This window comes from Halichoerus grypus, chromosome 4 (assembly GCF_964656455.1).
Source record: "Halichoerus grypus chromosome 4, mHalGry1.hap1.1, whole genome shotgun sequence".
In the NCBI taxonomy this organism is placed as follows: domain Eukaryota; kingdom Metazoa; phylum Chordata; class Mammalia; order Carnivora; family Phocidae; genus Halichoerus; species Halichoerus grypus.
This window is the reverse complement of record NC_135715.1, coordinates 104,952,073-104,970,634: the sequence shown is the minus strand read 5'-3', so window position 1 is coordinate 104,970,634 and position 18,562 is coordinate 104,952,073. Positions and strand designations below refer to the sequence as shown.

The window sequence follows — 18,562 nt, the reverse complement described above, 5'->3', positions numbered from 1 at the left end:
TATTTTATATATGTGTTTTATACTGTATTCTTATAATAAAGTAAGCTAGAGAAAAAGTTATTAAGAAAATCATAAAGAAAATACATTTACTGTACAATATTGATTGAAAAAAAATCTGCGTGTAAGTGGACCTGCACAGTTCAAACCCATGTTATTCAAGGGTCAACTAGTATCTGATTCACCTTTATCTTCTGATATATTCACAAAAATCAAAAGGGTTGCAAAGTTAGAACAGTCCTGAAAACTACAAATATTAGTCACTCATCTGTCCAAGTTTTGGTCAAAACAGAGTGGCAACTAACAAGCAATATTTTATGTGAAGAATTACAAAGATTTCCACAGAAGTCTACCTCTATCTCAGATAAACAGGTCTCCGTTGAAGATTTTGTCTCTATCAGAGTGCCCCCTACCAGATAATATGTACTTATAAAATTTCCTCCTAGTTAGCTGTTCTCTTACTACATTCATTTGGACACATAATTAATTCAGCATAATCTTGCCAGAACATTAGTGACTAAAGGATGGTACTTTGCAACGTGGAAAGTCTATAAAAGAAAAGCGAAACTCAAGAGGACATAAGTAGTGTAGTTTGCAGGGGTGTGGGTGGGGGTGTTTCAAGATTACATTCAAACACAGGCACATCATCCAAAATTCGTAAGAAAATATTTGTTCTGTGTCTACAAACAATGAAACCATAGTATGAAACAAGGAAAACAAAGATGGAAGAAAGCTATCGGAAAGATGCACAGATCCACCTGACCTGGCAGCAAAGCTGCTGTTTTCCTGGCTAGGCCCAGACTGATAAAACTACCACTGTTGTCTACTGGGCTGGGAGAGGAAATATGAGCAGAAATATGAATTGGATATTTCTCTTAAGCAAATTCAATTAATAAATGTACTAAAAGAGCAATGATTATCAGAGTTACCTGTTAGAAATATGTGAAAGGGCCCTATCCTAGTTAATACTTTGCCAGTTACTCTAAAGCAAGCTGACAAACCATCATGAACAATTTCAAAAACACAAACCAAGAAAAGTATTTGCACTGCATTACATCACATGAGGGGTTAATTTCCCTAGTATGTAAGAAATTCCTGAAAATTAGAAAAAGTAATGAATACAAATAATTCACAGAAAAAGAACTTTACTTATTGGAGAAATACAAATTAAAAGAAAATTAAGAAGCCATTTTTTAACCTATTAGACTGGCAACAACAATCCAAAAGACTGACAGTATAAGGATAGGCACTCTCATACAGTTCTAGTGGGAATATAAATTATAAAGTTGTTTTAATAATCTCCCTTCTCATTTTTTATGGTGAAATTCCTGACAAAAGAGAAGGAAATGATGCTAATAAAAAAGCTACTAATTTTATTATAAGTATGAGAATACCTATGGCATTTGATGGCTGTGAGAACAATTTATATCATTTCTGGCAACTAAGAATGATTTCAAAAAACATTCAGAAAAATAGTGAGATATACAAGCAGTTCACATGAAAAGAAAAAAATTAACCTCATTTGTAATCAATGAAATACAAAAAGAACACATACAATTTTTTACCTATAGTATGGTTAAAGATTATTTTAAATCATTAATCTCTGTACAGCCAACAAAACTGCAGAGGCAGACATTACTGGTAAGTCTTTTTTTAAATTTTTTTTAAAGATTTTATTTATTTATGAGAGAGAGCGCGCACGAGCGAGAAGAGCGCACAAGCAGGGAGAGAAGCAGGGTCCCCGCTGAGCAGGGAGACTGATGCCAGGGCTTGATCCCAGGACCCCAGAATCACGACCTGAGCCAAAGAGGCAGCAGCTTCAATGACTGAGCCACCCAGGTGCCCCGGTTAGCCTTTCCCCTCAAACAATTTTACAATTAGTATCACAAGAAATTCTTTACCAGATTCAGCCTAGATATTTATCCTGGGAAAAGTATTACAACTGTGGAAAAACATAAGTATAAATACAGTATGTTTTTGTGATATACATGTAGAACTATACAACCATTAGCAGTATTAAATTTTCTTAATGACAGGGAAAGTATTCAAGATCTGTTGTGTGTGGGTATATACAATTTTAATTAATGTAATATATTTAATAATATATAATTTTATACTTCTATATATACATATATAAATGAGTATACATATATAAAAGGATCTCACTTATATAAATATAAATAGCATAGAGAGTCAGAGTCAATAGAAGTACAGATGCATGAAAAAAACCAGACTGGCACAAAGATCCCTGAGTTGCACTTTGGCACTACAGTGTCAACACTGATAAGATACACACCTAAATATTAATAGAGGCTATATCTGGGTGGTGAGATTTTCTAATTTTTCTTTATATTAATAAAGAAATTTAAGTCATTTTTTTTTAAGATTTTATTTATTTGTCAGAGAGAGAGAGAGAGAGCACAAGCAGGGGGAGTGACAGGCAGAGGGAGAGGAAGAAGCAGGTTCCCCACTGAGCAGGGAGCCCGATGCGGGGCTCGATCCCAGGACCCCGGGATCATGACCTGAGCCAAAGGCAGACGCCCAACCATCTGAGCCACCCAGGCGTCCCTTAAGTCATTATTTTTAAAAGTAGAAAATACAGTTATTTGGATACCATATGAACCCACAGAAAACATGTATGTGTGTATGTACGTGTATTACTTTCTAAGTAGTAGAGATTGAGAGATGTTTAGTCAAAGAAAACGTTAATGTTAATCTTCCTAATATTTAAATTTTTGTAAGATACCAACTAATTTAACATTAATAAAATGCATAAAAAAGTTTAAAAAACCAGAAGAGTAAAGAACAGAAATTTCTTTAATGCCTCCACAAGAGCTACTACCCTCCTCAAGTGTAATTCACAATATAATTCATATATAAAGCCAACTAAGATTTGTTTTTTTTCTAACTACTCTTGCAAATGATGCACTTATGGAATGGGGGTATGGAGAATGCTGGTGAGCACTTACAAGACATTACATACCTTGTTATTCTTCAAACAAATCTGTAAGATGTGTGGTAATAATCCCATTTTACCCATGAGAAAATGATCAGACAGGTTAGAAAGCTTAGACTGTAGATAACCAGAAAATGGTTGAACACAAATTTAACGGGCTCCGAAGTCTATATATACTCTTTCCATGGAATCAGCTGCTCTTTCTGATATTACAGAGCTGAAACAGCCCATACCTAACTGGCCCAACTCTCATTTTATAGATGAGGACCAAGAAGAGAGAGATGGCTAGAGAAATAAACTGTCCAAGTTTATACTGATAGATAAATATTAGAAGAAAAAGAACTCCCAAGTTCCATTTCAGTGCTGTTTCCAGTATTCTATTTTTTTTTTCTCTCTTCAAAAAAAAAAAAAAGAACAGCGGACTATCAATTACATCCAGGACGTTCAGGACTTCCTAATCTTGTTCTTACAGAAAAGCTTGCAGAAAGAGAGAGCAAAACTAAAATAAGATCTAGAGAATAATACAAGATAATCAATCAGCACATATTAACAAATAAGTAAAGGTTTCTCCCATATTCTACATAGGCTTTTAAAAATTTTAAGTAGTGTTTCCTAGTTTTACTTATTAAAGGAAAACAAGACTCTTGTTATTGAAATAAACACATGTAATTTTCTACTTTAACAAACTGTTTGAGTGCCAAATTAGTGTTCAAATGTGTATGTCGGGGTGCCTGGGTGGCTCAGTCATTAAGCGACTGCCTTCACCTCAGGTCATGATCTCAGGGTCCTGGGATCGAGCCCCGCATCCGGCTCCCTGCTCTGCGGAAGCCTGCTTCTCCCTCAACCACTCCCCCTGCTTGTATTCCCTCTCTCGCTGTTTCTCTGTCAAATAAATAAAATAAAATCTTAAAAAAAAATGTATATGTCATAGACATACACATAACTTCATAAATTATAAAGAATTTCAAATATTCAGAAAATGTCAACCATCTTCCCACTATCCTTGTGTGCCCTCCCAGCATCAAATCTCCTCTCCCTCCAAGTTATCTGTATCCTGAATTTGTCATCATACCAATGAATTTCTTCACATTCTTATTATCCACTTATGAATCTCTAAACTATATAGATAGAAGCTCACAGATAATATAATAAAGTATATGTACACAGATGTCACCAAAAATGGCAAAGCAGGGAACTCCAAAACTCCATCCCTTCACAAAAGCAATGAATAAGCTGGGAAAAACTTTTTTGGAACTCTGGAATCAAATCTCTTCCCTGAGAAATGTTGATTTCATTTGCAAGGGAATGGACAAAGGTGCTCTGAAAAACAGTGGAGGCCCTGATAAAAGGCAACTGAGAGGAGACTGGAGAAATCACTGGACATAAAGATTAAACCACAGGTTGGTTGGTTGGCTCGTTTGCCAGAGAGGACAAAAAAGGGAGATAGGTAGAAGTAACCTGCCTGCGAGTCAGAAGAAACCTCAAGCACTGATTTAAAAAACCATCCCTCCAAAGGAACTCAAATTTGATTAGTGTAATCTGTGGAGCAATTAATGCCTGAGGGACTGCTGAAAAAAAGAGTGTAATTAGCACTAGATTAGGGGACCTTTAACAGTTATATGCAGTCAGGAAGATAGTCTAAGAGAGTCCTGCCCAAACTACTGACACTACTGTCATCCCAAAGTAATTGGAGGAAAACTCAAGGTTGTGCCCTTCAGGTGAAACATCCGAAGGCTGAGTGTGTGTGTTTGTGTGCGTGTGTGTAACATCTGAAGGTTGAGTGTGTGTCTGTGTGTGTAACATCCGAAGGTTGACTCTGTGTGTGTGTGCGTAAGGGGATTTGGGGGTAGAAGAAGAGGAATGTAGACTCCACTAAAATAACCCAGCCAGTCACTAAACAAACAAACAAGCGAGATACAGTAACATGCGCTAGAAGGGAAAAACCAGCTCCAAGAATTTCTACATTATATAAAAAGTCCAGTTTTTAACAAAAATTATGAGACATACTAAAAAATAAGAAAGTATGGCTCATATAACAGGAAAAAAGGAGATAAAAGAAACTGTGATTGCAAGATCTTGAATTTAACAGACAAGAACTAAAGGAAACTGATTAAATAGAGAACATCAAGAGTCAAAAGTTATATATACACAAAAAGGAAATTCTGGAGTTGAAAAGTACTATAACTAAAATTAAAATTTCACATAAGGGGCTATGTTCATATACAGCAGATATGAACTTGGAGAAGAATTATTAAATTTGCTAAGAAATCAATAGAGATTACACAATGTAAACATAAAAGAATGAAGAAAGATGAACAGAGACTCAGAGAAATGTAGGACACTATTAAGCACAATGACATAAAAAAGGAGAAAAGAGACAAAAAGGAGAAAAAGATTTGAAGAATGACTGAAAACTCCCCAAATTTATTGAAAACAACATATGCACACGTAGGAAGCATTTTTATTAATTCTTCAACTAAAAAAATGTAAATCATTCTTCAACTGTGAAATACTACCATATTTATGCTTAAAGTTTTCTGAACTGCATCATGAAGTTATAACTGAAAATAGCCTGAAATTTCCAAAGCATTTTATATACGTGATGACTATGATTACAAAATGAAAGGATGAGTTAATATGTGACTTAATATATCATGTTCAACAGTTTTGCTAAGACTGTTATTAGGAAGAATAACTAGACTAGTAAATGTTTATAAAAATGATAAAATAGTAATACACGTATCATAAATTTCTTAAATATCTTTGAATTAAGCATATGATGACTTAATGGGAGTACAATAAGTATTTATTATATGCTTAGATATATCATGCACTATAATGGACCTTTGACTACAAAGATAAATAACATATAGTCTCTACTCTGGAGATGGACCTTTGACTACAAAGATAAATAACATACAGTCTCTACTCTGGAGAAGATTATAATATTGTAGGACAGAGAGATACATGGTAGCATACTTTCAATAGATAATGTGATAGAGGAATATACACAGTAATAATGAACACTTTCAGGACAAGAAGGATATCCTGAAGATAGTCCCTGAGGTGGATTCTGGAGGAAGCAAATAAATGATATAGGAAGACCACAAACTACAGCACAGATTTTAATAGCAAGTGTTCTATGTTGAGACCAGCTTGTATCATTGTTTTGTTATGGATTCTGTAATCTTACAGACATTGGGCCTTTCCTTTCTCTATTAAAGGGATTTTTAAATTTATTTCCTTTCTCATTTTCCTTGGTTTGTAAAATGAAATTGTATGTGGGTGGGTGTCTGCATGCTTACACTTTGCACAAATTGCATACTAGAATACACATATAATAATGAAAACTTCCCAAGTGACATTTGAGGATAAGTGGTGGTAAGGGCAGTGGTGATAAGCGTGGTAATAACCAAAACAAATAATTAATGTATATAAAAAGTATTTAAAGGCTAACACACGGTCTTCTGTTTTGAGCATAATGGAGTACCTGGCAGGCAACTTAAGTTTTGCTGTTAAGTAGAAAACTTGAAATAAAAATAAAATATCTGTTTAAAGGCATCTATCTACGGCTGCTCAGGCAATCAGGACAAGGGATCCCAAAATTCCAGAGAAGAGGGAATAATCTAAAGGTAAGCTGATAGATTCTAGCTACATTTTTCTCTAACCGTATCTGCTGCTCAGTCTAGCTAAATAAAATGCAGAGTGAGAATCCAGGCTTTGTTCAGCCCAGGGGCTGCTGCCAAGTGACAGAAATAAAGATTCTGTTCCCCTCGTGGGGTGGGAGATAAAAATAGGATACCTGAGGGGTTAAGACCCTGATGAAAAGCATCCTTTAAGATTTCTGCCAAATGGAGCAGGAAGCCAAGAAAAAAGCCTCCAAAGTGTAACAGATTTCAGTTATTTCATACTGCTGAGGACCTAAGGACTAGAGTTTAGGATCTGCCAGAGAAAGGGACCTGAATAAAAACATCAGGTTCACATTTGGAAGGCTTGGGAAGGTAGGCTGAAAGATGGAGAAAGTAGATGAAAATAGTGTTTTTATCTAATTCCTTAAGAAACAGTCAGGTGGAAATTCTAGAACTGGAAAATAACTGAAATTAACAATTTAATATGTAAGTTTAACAGCAGACTAAACAGCAAAAAATAGGACTAGAAAACTTTTTTAAAAAGCAATAAAAGATAGTTGCACTGAAACACACACAAAATTATGGAAAATACAAAAGGAGCCAGGACAAACATGAGACACAGTGAAAGTCTAACATATGTGTGAGTGGATCAGCAATATTTGAAAAGATAACAGAATTTTCCAAAACTGGTCAACAAAACAATAACTGTAATGTTTTTTAGGACTTAAATATATGTACAAATAAAATGCAAAACAACAATAATGTAAAAGACATAAGGATAAATGGAATAAAAAGTGTTCTAAGGTTCTAACATTCTTGGGGAAATGGTAAGCATAAGTACTGGTATTAGCTGTAATAATTCAATGAAACATACTGTAATCATTAAGGTAACCACTAAAAGAGAAGTGACATAGCTTAACTAAAAATATGATAAACAAGGGGGCCTAGCTGGCGCAGTGGGTTATGGTCTCAGACTCCTGGTTTCGGCTCAGGTTGTGATCTCAACGTTGTAAGATGGAACCCAGAGTCAAGCCCTGCCCTCCCTCATTGGGCTCTGCTAAGCATAGAGTCTGCTTGAGATTCTCTCTCCCTCTCCCTCTGCCCCTCCAACTCTTGTGCACATGCACTCATTCTCTCTCTCTCAAAAATAAATAAATCTTTAAAATATATAGAAAAAAAGGAAAAAATATAAAAATGAAATAGTAAGATGGTAGATAATGATATAAATAACTACATTTATATATAAATATGTTATCTATGTCAATTATCAGACTGGATTAACTAAACATACTCAAAGACATAACTACTAAGTGCAATGTCAGATCTTGGAATGGTAAAAAGACAGTAGTGGGAATACTGGCAAAAACCTGATTCAAGTCTACAGTTAGTTAACAGTATATTATACCAGTGTTTTAATTTAACGTTGTTGTTCTATTCAATAATAACAAAGCATTTACATTTAATTGATTTTAATATGGGGCTTAATATGGTGTTAACGTGATGGGAAGCTACGTGAGGAAAGAAAAAACTCCACTATTTGTTGTTTGCAGAAGACATAAATATAAGGGTAAGAAAGGTTTAAGAGGATGGAAAAATGCATACCTTACAAATCCTACCCAAAACAAAGCAGGTACAGCTACACCAGGATCAGACAAAATAGACTTTTAAAGCAAGAAGCATTAGGAAAGATAAAAAGGAAAGTAATAAAAAGAGAAAAAAAGGTCAATCACAAGAACGTAATTCTTTTTTTTTTTTTTTAAGATTTATTTGAGAGGAGAGAACATGCCCGGGCATGGGGGGAGGGGTAGAGGGGGAATGAGGAAGAGGGAAAGAATTCCAAGCAGACTCTGCCCTGAGCACAGAACCGATGCAGCTCAATCTTAAGAACCTGAGATCAAAACCTGAGCTGGAAACCAAGAATTGAATGCTCAACCCACTGAGCCACACAAGAACATAATTCTAAATATGTCTGTATGCAATAGGATTGCTTCTAAAAATCACAGCAGGAGACTTTAATTCCCTCAACAAATGAAAGAACAACCTTAATGACATGTATACATACATATACAGACAGAGAACACAACAGCCAATAGCAAAAGAATAAAAATTTGTCTCAACTACACAGGTAACATTTACTGAAACTAACCATATTATTGCACGATAAAGAAAGCCTTGCAAACAAATTTCAGGTCACTGAAATTGCAATCAGAGTATGACACTTACCTTTACTCTCTTACAGCATTTTGTAGTTTTCTGTGTAGAGATTGTGAGCATCCTTAATTAGATATTATTTCTAGAAGTGGGTTTTTAAATTATGCTATAAATGGCATCTTTTAACATTTTTATTTTCTGATTTGTTACTAACCTATAGAAATAAAATAGATTTTTGTATGTTGACCTTGTGTGCAACAGCATGGACAAAACTGCTTGTTAATTTCATTACTTTGTATACAACCATGTTATCTATGAACGATGATCATTTTCTTTTCTTTTTTAATTCTTTTACAACCTTTTATTTTTCTTGCCTTAAGGCTAGAATTTCAGTACAGTGTTGAATGAAAGCATTGATAGTGGTCCCTTATCTCAGTGGGAACTCTTACTGTAGGGGTGTAGGTGTATGTTTTAAGACACTTGTAAAATTAAGGAAGTTTTTTTTATTCCTAGTTGTAAAGAGTTTTTTGTTCTGAACGGGTATTGAACTTTATCAAACACTTTTTCTACATTTATCAAGGTGATTTATTTTTCCTCTGTTAACAGGATGATTACATTAATAGATTCTAATGTTTATCACCCTTGCATTCCTCAAATAAAACCCCATTGGTCATGAAGTTGTATACTTTTTATGCAGTGCTAGGTTTGATTTGCTGTTACTTTATTTAGGGGTCTTACAACTGTGTTAGGAGAGATTTTCCTTATCTTCCTTTCTTATAATGTGCTTGACAGCTTTTGGTATAAAAATTAACACTGGTTTCATCAAACATACTGTGAAGTTTGTTTTTGTCTCCTATTCTGCGGAAGAGCTTATGCAGTGAAGCCATCTGTGTAAGTTTTCACTGCGGGAGTGTTTTTAATAATGAATTCACTTTTAATAAATTAGGACTGCTTATGATTTTCTCTTTCATATTGTGTGTCAGTTTTGGTTATGTTTTTTCAAGTAATTTTAAGCCTGGTTTAAAAAACCCAGAACATTGGGTGCCTTGGTGGCTCAGTGGGTTAAGCGTCTGCCTTCGGCTCAGATCATGAGGCTCCTGGAAGCTCAGGCTCCTGGGATCGAGTCCCGCATCAGGGTCCCAGATCATCAGGGAGCCTGCTTCTCTCTCTGCCCCCACCCCCGCCACTCATTCTCTCTTTCTCTTGCAAAAATAAATGAATAAAAATACTTAAAAAACAAAACAAAACCCAGAACAAAGGAGATTCATACCCTCTTCCAAACTCAAGTGAAAGATATAGAGCCTTCTATCAATTTTCTAATTTCTAAATACCTAGATCAAATACTGTACCTAGGATGGAACTTTGAAAACAGAATGTGGTTCTAGGCAGAGAAGTGAGTACATTTATCTCTTTTATTTTCCAATATTATCAATGAAATGACAAGTTATTTACAAAAGAATAAAGACACTAATAGGGCTAGAAAATAAGGGTGATAATGATGGATCAGAAATTTTGAAAAAGTCAAGGCACATAAATGGGAATAAATTAGCAAAGACATCAATTAGATGGGAACAAATTATGGAGAAATTAAGGAAGAAAGTAGAAGTAGAAGTATCCACAGTTCTTTCAAAGAGGGCCAAAGAAGAACCAACCTTTCATCAAATACAAAAAGCAGGAAAAGGCCAAGTGGCTATCATAAGGTTATATTATTTTAGAAACTGTATTTAGGCTAGCTGAGACAGCTGGGACCCTCCCCTTTCCGAAGGCTGTTAGTTGTGGCTTTTACCATCATGCCAAAGCCCAAGAACTGCTCCCTAAGGGAAGTTGGCCACCTGTCTGGATACGTTCCTTATAAGAGTATCAGTGTTTGGGGCGCCTGGGTGGCTCAGTCGTTAAGCGTCTGCCTTTGGCTCAGGTCACGATCTCAGGGTCCTGGGATCAAGCCCCGCATCGGGCTCCCTGCTCAGCGGGGAGCCTGCTTCTCCCTCTCCCACTCCCGCTGCTTGTGTTCCCTCTCTCACTGTGTCTCCCTCTGTCAAATAAATAAAATCTTTAAAAAAAAAAAAAAAAACAGTATCAGTGTTTGAGAGACAAACAGGACACAGACTGGACTGAATATAATAAGAGACCTCAGGAATGTGACAGGGAGAAGAGATAATTTCTAACAGAAATTAAATACTCTACCACATGAAATAAAGCCCTCCTTATTTTGACATGTGTGGGACAGGGGAGGTGGGAGTCCCCAACCTACCCACACAACCTACAGAGAAGTAGGTAATGTTGAAACACTTTGCCCACTTAACACTGAATTCATCCACAGCATTCCCATTCAGGGAAGAAGCCTGATGGGGAAGAGACCTATGCAACTTCAGGGAAAACCATGCCAGCCAAACACCATTATTTAGTAACCTAGCTCTTTATCCCAAAATATTAATGGAAAACCAAAGACAATAGACATTTGGGAAAAGATCCAAAAATGAAAACAAAACAACTGACAGAAATGGAGACAATACAGGGGGCAGAATGGTACACTCAAAAAAATGTCTCATAAAGTATGCTTGAATAAAACAAGAATAAGCTGCTCTGAAAAAGTGGTCAGAAAAGATTAATTCTTGTAAATTCTTGTAAATGGCCATAACTGATACATGAGAGCAAAATAAAAGATAAAGACTACTTTTAAGGAGACAGACTAAAACACAAAGAATAGAGGAAATAAGAGAAACTAGGGACCTGAAGATCAGGTTGAGATACAATACAGCTAATAGGTCCTCCTGAAAGGGATAAAAACAGGAAAAAATAGGGACATGTAAAAAGAAAAAAAAAAACAAAGCTACTACCATGATCTGAAGGAAGACACAAGTTCATAGACAGGTCTCACCAAGTACCAAAATGCTTACTGAAAAAAATATCTATACATAGACGCATCTTAGTACAACTGTTCAGTTTCACCATGTTATCTACAAAGAAACAAGTCACATTGAAATCTAAATGCTGTTAAGACACAGAATTAATGCTTTTAAGATTTGTAAGGAGACAGGGCGGCTGCGTGCTTCAGTCGTTAAGCATCTGCCTTCGGCTCAGGTCATGATCCCAGGGAAGCCTACTTCTCCCTCTCCTACTCCCCCTGCTTGTGTTTCCTCTCTCGCTGTGTCTCTGTCAAATAAATAAAATAAAATCTTTAAAAAAAAAAAAGATTTATAAGGAGAAAAAATGTAAACTAATTAGAATTCCATACTAAAATTTATTCATGAATGCTAGCCAAATACAGGGTATTTTCAGACAGCAAATACTTGAAAAGTTTGCCAGCCTATACTGATTACTCAATGAGGTATTCTGAACCTAAAGAAACCCAAATGTTTTTGTATGACACACCTTTATGAGTAAAAACCATTTGAACATTTGCTCTCAATATTTATAAATATTTTATTTTTATATTTATAAATTAACATACCATTATGCTACTAATGTTTGTGTATTATAAAGCACATCAAAATAAAAATTAAAAAATAATCCGATAGAAACACATAATTTAATTTCAAATATATTCCAACACCCCCCAAAATTACGGCACGTACCATCTTTAATGTGGATGGATGCCTCATTTTGAAGACCACAGCTCTAAACCAAATGAAAAAGAAATCCAAGGGGAAAAAAACATGGAATTGAAGAAACAACTGAACAGGTCTCAGAAGAAGAGACAGAAACTGAAAAATACTAAAGGAGAATCCACCAGAATTTGATATTTGGACAATTTTCAATTGTAAAGTTTCAATGTACATAGGATTACATTTTGTTCTCTGTGAGACCTACTCTCACTTTGTTCTAACAGTAAGTTATATAATCACATTGTAAATATTTCAAGGTTTAAAATTTTTAGAATTGATGTGTAAATAAAGCAAAGAAGAATTTATAGTTATAAAACAAAATGTAAATACCTTGATGATATAAAATTAACAATGAATAATTGGGAGATGGGGGAGTAAGGAGAGGACCAAGACTATCATTCCCAGAGGTAATACTGTCTAGAGCTAATAAATAAAAGATAATATTAATAAAAACCACTAACAGAAATAAAAGCAGGCACCATTTACAGTGAAAAGTGGAACTGGGAGTGGGACGATGACTTCCTATCCTTTTCACTCTCATGTAACATGAATCTCAACACAATCAGGGCTTCTATTTTTGAAAAGTATTATTAGCCAGGAGGGGGAAGGTGTATATAACACAGTATGCCCATTTGTTTTATTATTATTATTATTTTTAGTATGCCTATTTAGAAAACTGAAATTGGTTACTCATTGCCATAGACAGTCAGCTCACATTAAACACTCCTACTACTCCATCACCTCCATCACCCCCTTCATTTAGTGCATTTTACTACTTAGTCTACTATGATCTCTATGACGGTTTTTTGTGTTTTATCTATTTCTGTACTGCAAAGCCTCAGTGTTTAAAAGAAAGACGGAGGAGGATTCATTACATGGTCTAAGGGATTAATGGAATAGCTAATTATAGCTATAATACATATACATGAAAAGAGAAAAGACATCTTGTAGTTCCCATTGCTTAAAAATCTAAAGTTCACTAAAATGTGTACACCATGAGAGAAAGTCTCTTCTTCCAAACAGAAACAGCTATGACTCTCAGTAGAATAATTTGACTCAGTGGCAGTGTATCTGGACACAGGTGCTACTGAGAAGAACCTTACAGGGAAGGAACAGGCAGTGATGAAAAGCCCTCAAGAAAAAAAACTGGCTAAGGATGGGAAGATAATTCCTTCTTCCTGGCTATAACGGGAAAACCAAAAGAGCTGCACAGAGTAGGAGGTGTACATGGGCACCCAGGAGCCATGGCTGCTGCTGCTGATATTACACAGGGCCTTAGTCTTAAAAAAGGAAAAAAAAAAAAAATGCATGGGGTTGTTGAGCCAATACCTTTGTTTACCTTATAGTCTACTTACCTAGGCTCTTAATTCTTTCCTACTTTGACTGTTGAGAGGCCTAAGTAAAATAGCGGGTCTTACAGTTTGAACTTTTTATAAGTCAAAAGCAGAATACTAGTAATTTTATATGGTCCAGTTTTTTTTTTAAGATTTTTTTTATTTATTTATTTGACAGAGAGAATGAGATAGAGAGAGAGCATGAGAGGGGGGAGGGTCAGAGGGAGAAGCAGACTCCCCATTGAGCAGGGAGCCCGATGTGGGACTCGATCCAGGGACTCCAGGATCATGACCCAAGCCGAAGGCAGTCGCTTAACCAACGGAGCCACCCAGGCGCCCCTTATATGGTCCAGTTTAATAGTCTCAGTCTCTAAGGGCTGACAAATGGTACTTATAGGTTATTATTTCTCTAGGGCAGGGATTCTCAAATTTAAGTATGCATTAGAATCACCTGGAAGGGTTGTTAAGCCAGAATGCTAGGCCCTAAACCCAGAGTTAATAACTTAGTGGACCTGAATTGGGCCCTAAAATGTGCATTTCTAACAAAGATCTCAGGTGGTGCTGGTGCTGCTGATCTAGGGATCTCACCTTGAGAACCACTGTTCTAGTCTGAGGGTTAGACCAGAAAGCTATTAATACCATAAATACAAAAATCCATCATCACTGCCCTGACCATCCATGTGTCCTTCAGCTCTGACTGAATCTTCTATTTTACCTGAGTGTTATCCTGTGGGGCTGGCTAGCTTTCAATTTCTTTGTTCCAGGTCTTATTCCAATGTTACGGAATCTCTTTTGAAATCCTCAACATCTGAACACTGAGAGTAAGCAGGTAATTTTAATTGCATACATACATAGAAACTTTACAAGGATACGCACAAGACTTATATAGACATTTAATGCCAACTCTTTCTATTTGATAATTCCTAAAGGCCACTAATACATGCTGGTGAAGGTTTCTACAGAGAATTAAAGCCTCTGCTTACTGTTGCCTTGTCATTCAACAAAGTTCTCCCTTAAAACAAACAAAAACCAAAAACAAACTAAAAGTCAATCCCTGGGTACACACATTGTAACTCCACAAAAATCACGGCATTTCTGTTGCTTTATTGTAATTTCAAAGAAAGGACTAAAGGCAAGAAGTCATTTAACAACATTTCTAGAGATAGATATGTCATTTTCCTTAACAATGATAAAAATGGGGTGGGGGGAAGCTCTGGGGCCCATGTGTTGAGAAATTTGGATTCTATTCCTAGCCATTTTAGGTTTCAGGCCACATGCCCTTTTACACAGCACTGAGCTTTAGCTATACAGAGAGTTTGAGGCAAGAATCATTAAGTCCCATCTAGTTCTACAACGACTTAATACAGTAAGACTCATACCCTGCAGACTAAGACTTACTTGATATCAGCACATTAACTTCCATATATTGCAATGAATGTCTTTAAAAAAAAAATCAACTACAGATCATTTCAGAACCTGATTGCTTTTTCTACAGCATAACATATTAAGGACACTGTGGATCTTTGGAAGCCACTTTTTAAAAATCATCATTTGCAAACAACTACAATTATATGTCCTGTTAGTTGCTGCAAGTTCAATTGTTTTCTTATCACTTATGTAATATGTCATATACAAGACACAATAAGAAAAATAGAAGTCTATCTGCAAATAAATATTTCACTTTTTAAAAGGAGGTTATTTCCAGACATCTCATAAAGACGGTATATATAAACTGTGGTGAACTAAAAAGGGGTGAGACCAGCAGTCAGGAGACTATTCATTCAATATGGCCAAATTGCAAAATGTCTCAGGTTTTTGTTTTTTTGTTTTTTTTAATCATTCATTCCTTCCTTTAGTCACCTTCCTTTATTTACTGACCCACTGGGGAACCTACACTTAGTTAGACCCTGTGGAAACAAAGAAGGATGACAGACAGCCCCTAACCTCATCATTTGAACTAGATATTATAGGTCTCCTAGGGAAAATCTTCTATAATTTCAAATGTGCTTAAGAGAACAAACAAAAAAGCAAAAACTTGATCATGTCTTTTTTGGTAAAATTCAAAAAGCTAAAACTAAATGTTGTTACCCAAATATGTGTGTGTGTGTGTGTGAATTTTTTTTTTTTTTTTTTTTTTTTTTTTTTTTTTTTTTTTAAGTAGGGGCGTGGAGCCCAAGACAGGGCTTCAACTCACCATCCTGAGATTAAGACCTGAGCTGAGATCAAAAGTCAGACGCTTAACTGACTGAGCCACCCAGGTGCCCCCATAGTACTTTTAAGCAGCGCAAGCATGATTAAGGGAACAAGATCGTCCAGATACTCTTAATACCGAAGCATTACCTTTGAGTTCACTATAGTCCCTAAAAGCAAGTTTACTTAGGCATTAGCCTAAATTTTGAAAATTTTAGCAATGGCTTAAAGGTCCGAACAAGACACTTAATCAGAAATTACCAATGCACAATTTGTTTTGTTTAAAACATGTGTGACAGCATGGCAATATATACAATGTTATAAACTTTTGATACATTTAAAAATTTTTTAAGTTAATTTATTTAATTCAAGCAATAATTTATAAGTTACAGTACCATATCACACTTTTTTTACCCAACTCAGAATAGTAAATTATCTCAATTAACAAATGGTAATTTAATCTTTTCCCTTCTTTAAGCACCAACACTTTTTAATCTGCCCATCTTAGTTGCCACCTCTTCTATAAAACTTTTACTAAGAAATCTATAACCCCATGCCATTTTTTCCAGTAAAATGAATTATTCTCTAGCTACTCAAGTACTTTTATAACCAATGCCTGTTGCACAGAATTAATCAAATTTAGGGGCATCTGGGTGGCTCAGCTGGTTAAGCATCTGCCTTCAGCTCAGGTCATGATCCCAGGGTCCTGGGATCGAGCCCCACGTCAGCTCCCTGCTCAGCGGGCGCCTGCTTCTCCCTCTCCCTCTGCCTCTCCCCCTGCTTGTGCTAGCTCTCTCTCTCTAATAAATAAAAGTTTAAAAAAAATTAATCAAATTTATTGTAGTTATTAGTACAATAATCCATAAGATTTTACTTCACACTTTAGAAACTGAACTTTATCTCACTGGATCTTCTAACCAACCCTGTGAAGTAGTCACTTCTATTTTACAGATAGGGAAACTGAAACACAGAAGCTATGTGCTCTAAGGTGATACAGTTAAGAAACAGCAACAATAAAAACAACCAGTTAGTAAAAAATTAAATCCAAGAGTTTTAGTTGATAATACAATTTTTCTAATTAATCAAATATGTTAAGTACTATATTTTCACATTTATGTAACCACTGCCTCATACAGAAGGCAGCAGGTAGTAAGGAAAGACATACTGACTGGATTTGAAGTTAGCTATTGGAAAAGTATTACATATTTCCTAAGCAGTGTAAAACTTATTGCCTCCTAAAAAGCAAAGTACCAAATATAATTTAGTATTATAGAATGATCCAGGGACTACCATCAGGGTTAAAAATTTGGTTTCTGATATGAGACTTAAGTTCAAATCCTAAAGTTGTGTGAGGACTCTGGGCCTCAGTTTTCTTGTTTGTATAATAATAATAATAGTAATAATAATAAATGGTAATACCTCAACAAATGGAATAAAATAGTAATTACCTCAAATGACTGGTGTGTTGAGTAGGAGTGTATAGAAAACACCTAGGATAGTGTCTGGTACACAGATAAACTCAATAAATTAGTTTAATGTGTATGAATATCAATATGAAACTCAAAGATAGTAGTAGTTTACAAAACAGTAATAATCTCATGAACTGTTAAGAGCAGAGTGAAATTTCCCTAAATGTATTTTCAGGTTCTATTTTTGTTTTTTCAACCTTTATCACCTGGCTCTCCAACAAATATTACATCAACTATTAACTCTGTTGCTCTCACATTGCTTATCTCTAACAGTTTCAGTTCCCTTTTAATGCAAGTAATGTGGAGGTATAGCTGAAAAAAGGTAAGACTGATGTCCATATGTCTCTTAGGAATTACGTAACTTTCAAGGGAACTTTCTGGAGTAATGAAAATGACCTATATTTTGACTGGGCTGTTGTTACACAGGTGAATGCATTTGTTAAAACTCATTGAAATATAACTGAAAGACCTGTATATAAAACAATGCAAATTAAAAAAAAATTAGGACTTATAAGCCTTGAACAAGTTACTTTCCTTTTCTGACCCTTAGCGTTCTCATCTTCAGAAAGGGAGTAATTACTCACCCAGGAAGATCTTAGTGAGTATTAGAGGAGAGAAGGTCTGAAAAGAACTTAGAGTAGTTTCTGCAGTTAGTTGCCAATTCTAGATCCACTAAAATTAACCCTTTCAAATTTACCTAAGTCCTAAAACATGTATCCAAAATAAAAGCTATATTTCCCTTTTCCTACTTTCCCCCCAACTTTGTTTGATTCAAGTTTTTGCCCCCAGTTGTGTTTTGTTTGTTTACAAAGTCATAATAGAATCTTTTGCTTTCATATTTCTCCTCCTGCTCATTTAGTGAGGATCAAAAATTTTTTACCTTAAATAAGTGAAGACTTCTTTACCCATCTTGTGCAAAGTTAATCAATCTGCTACAACTCCTTCCTCCAAGAGTTTAATGCTCCAATGACAAAACAACACAGTAACCCATTGCCAGAGATTAGAATTTTAATAATTGTCTAAAGATCTGAAAGATATACATCAATTTTGCAATGTCCTCTTGTCAACCTCTAAAAATCAAAAATGGTCCCTCAACTATTTTAACCACCCTTAATAACCCATTAAGAAACTACCATCCATTGATTTATGTAAAGTTATATAATTTATTTCCGGTATTACCCTTTCAAATATAAACATGTCTAATTAAAATTGGGGTAATTAATTCCATTCT

At 35.4% G+C, this 18,562-nt stretch overlaps 1 protein-coding gene across 2 annotated transcripts in view; it reads right to left on the bottom strand.

Annotated features, from left to right (window-relative positions):
- Nucleotides 1–18,562, bottom strand: part of SPOPL (speckle type BTB/POZ protein like) — a 61,902-nt gene that overhangs the window by 28,251 nt on the left and 15,089 nt on the right. The window lies entirely within an intron of this gene.